Below are 3,270 nucleotides of genomic sequence, written 5' to 3'. Positions count from 1 at the left end.
AACGATAATCATACATTGTTGCATAAGTGCATAATCTGAACTTAACCTAAACCAGTCTCTGTGGAAACAAACTTGACTTAAATCTTATACTACTTGTGATCGTGTACGCTTGCGTGTATTTTCTCATGTATTTTATTGTGAACTAGTTTTTGGCGCCGCTTCCGGGGACTCGATGTTAATTTTTAGTTATGTGCTTGACATCAGTGGTTGTTAAAGTTCACTGACTCGGATTACTTTACTTACTACGGTTACTTTGTTGTGTTTCAGGTACTCTAGAGAGCGTGTATGCGAACACATTCTCAGTCTCATAAGAAACAATTGAAGAAGATAAGGAAGTTGAATAATTAGTAGAAGAAGTTAAAGAAGTCGAAGAAGAAGTGATCATTACAATTGGAGGACCAGCAGCAGCAACGAAATTGTTGATGGATTATACTCAACCAAAGATCAATGACATTCAATCTAGCATTGTCAGGCCAGCTATTGCAGCTAATACCTTTGAGATCAAGCCTGGCACAATTCAGATAGTGCATAATTCAGTCCAGTTTGGGGTACTCCAACAGAAGATCCCAATATGCACATTAGGGATTTCATCGAGATCTACGACACCTTCAAGTTCAATAATGTTTCTGAAGATGTTATGAAACTGAGACTTTTCCCATTCTCTCTGAGGGATAAAGCTAAGAGCTGGTTACACTCTCTACCAGCTGGTTCTATTGCGACTTGGGAGGAACTTACTCAGAAATTCCTTACTAAATTCTTCCCTATGGCAAAGACAGCTGCAATCAGGAATGCTCTTACTCAATCCGCGCAACAATCTGGTGAATCTTTAGGTGAAGCTTGGGAGCGCTATAAGGAGATGCTTAGGAAGTGTACTCATCATGGAATGCCTGACTTGATGGTGATAAATTGCTTTTATAACGGTTTAGGAGCACAGTCAAGACCTATGCTCGATGCAGCATTAGGTGGAGCTTTATGGGCTAAGAGCTATGAGGAAGCTTATGAGCTAATTGAGATGATGGTTGCGAATGAATATCAGAATCCAACTCAGAGGCTATCACAAGGCAAGGTAGCAGGAATTCTGGAGGTGGATATAGCTACGGCTATCACTGCGCAGCTAAATGCATTGACTATTAAGGTCGATTCTCTGACCAACTATGGTGTTCAACAGATAATGAGTGTTTGTGAGCTTTGTGCAGGATCGCACGTGACGGAGCAATATGCTATATCTAATTAATCAGCTCAATTTGTGAGCAACTTTCAGAGGTCGCAAGAACCTGTTCATGCTACTTACCATCCTAACAACCGCAACCATCCTAACTTCAGGTGGAGCAATAATCAGGGTGGTATGCAATAGCCACAACAACCATACCAGCAGTTTGGAAACAAGCAATCCAATCATCATGGTTTTCATCAACAGTTTGCACCAAAATAGCAATTTCAGCCACAGGGGATGTAACAGCAATCTCATAGAGGTGCCGGTCCATCCTCGAATAAAAAATCTGAATTGGAGGAGTTGAGGCTTATGTGCAAAAGCCAAGCGGTTTCGATCAAGACTCTGGAGAATCAAATAGGGTAAATTGCTAACGCCTTATTGAACCGACCACAAGGAACTCTTCTGAGTGATACGAAAGCTAATCCGGGCAAGAGGGAAGCTAAATAACAGCTTAAGGCAATCACCTTGAGGTCTGGAAAGGTCGTTAACCCTGAAAATCATCAAAACAAAGAAGATGAAAATTTTCTCCAGAAGGGCAGCGCGCCCGCGCCCTCTAAAATTCCAGAAATTGACAATTTTGCTGATTCGGCTGAGAAAAAGAATGGCAAAGCAGAACCGAAAAAGAATGATGTTGAAAACACTACTCCTAAGGATAATACAGGGGATAAACAAGTCTATTCGCCTCCTCCATATCCTAAAAGGCTTTAAAAGCAGAAGTTCGACAAGCAAGTTGCCAAGTTTTTTGAGGTTTTCAAGAAGTTGCACATTAACATACCTTTTATGGAAGCTCTAGAACAAATTTCGAGCTATGATAAGTTCATGAAGGGTATTCTATATCAGAAGCTAAAACTTGAGGAATCGGAAACCGTTGCTCTAACGGAAGAGTGCAGTGATGTGCTGCAATATAAACTTCCTCCTAAGGTTAAAGATCCAGGAAGCTTCACGATACCGTGTAACATTGGAAATCTTTCTTTCGATAAGTGTTTGTATGACTTGGGAGCTAGCATCAATCTGATCCCCTTGTCCATTTTCAAGAAACTTGGTCTGCCTGATCCAAAATAGGTAAACATGTCCTTGCAACTGGCTGACCGTTCCATCACTTATCCGCGAGGAGTAGAGGAGGATGTCTTGGTTAAGGTGGATAAACTCATCTTCCCTTCTGATTTTTTCATTCTGGACTTCGAGGAAGATAAGAAGATTCCCATTATCTTAGGGAGACCATTCTTAGCTACAGGCCAAACTCTGATCAATGTACAGAAGGGTGAGCTTACTATGAGGGTTCAGGGTCAGGACGTGACTTTCAATATCTTCAATGCAATGAAATTCCCTAATGATGAAGAGGAGTGCTTTAAAGTAAAGTTGGTCGATTCTGTAGTGACTTCAGAGCTTGATCAAATGCTCAAGACTGATGCCTTAGAGTGAGCCTTAATAGGGGAATCTGATAGTGAAGATGAAGAGGGGGCAGAATAGCTACAGTATTTGAATACTTCTCCATGGAAAAGGAGATTGGATTTGCCATTAGAGTCTCTTGGATTAGCAGAGCTGAAGCATTCTCAGGATCGTCTCAAACCATCTATTCAGAAAGCTCCCATATTTGAGTCAAAACCACTGCCTGATCACTTGAGGTATGCTTTTTTAGGCGATGCATCTACTTTTCCTGTTATTATTGCATCTTAACAGGTAGTGACAAAGACAAGCTCTTGAGAATTCTGAGAGAGTTTAAATCATCAATTGGATGGACTATAGCAGATATCAAGGGAATCAACCCTTCTTACTGCATGCATAAAATTCTGCTTGAGGAAGGAAGTAAGCCAACAGTTGAACAACAGAGAAAAATCAATCCTATCATGAAAGAGGTTGTGAAGAAGGAAATTCTTAAATGGATGGATGCAAGGATCATCTATCCGATTTTCATGGGTGAGCCCAGTGTAGTGTGTGCCTAATAAAGGAGGCATTACAGTTGTTGCTAATGAGAAGAACGAGCTCATTCCTACTCGGACAGTCACAGGGTGGAGAGTATACATGGAATCTCAAAAACTGAATAAAACCACCAGGAA

The 3,270-nt window shown here is 41.0% G+C and overlaps 1 non-coding gene across 1 annotated transcript; it reads right to left on the bottom strand.

Moving 5' to 3' along the window:
- Positions 1 to 778: 778 nt before the first annotated feature.
- On the bottom strand, positions 779 to 885 carry LOC141662311 (small nucleolar RNA R71). The gene has a single exon (XR_012550432.1). It is a non-coding gene; the product is annotated as a small nucleolar RNA R71 (small nucleolar RNA).
- Between the last annotated feature and the right edge of the window lie 2,385 nt (positions 886 to 3,270).

The sequence above is a fragment of the Apium graveolens genome, chromosome 5 (assembly GCF_009905375.1).
Source record: "Apium graveolens cultivar Ventura chromosome 5, ASM990537v1, whole genome shotgun sequence".
Classification (NCBI taxonomy): domain Eukaryota; kingdom Viridiplantae; phylum Streptophyta; class Magnoliopsida; order Apiales; family Apiaceae; genus Apium; species Apium graveolens.
This window is presented reverse-complemented; position numbering and strand designations above follow the sequence as displayed.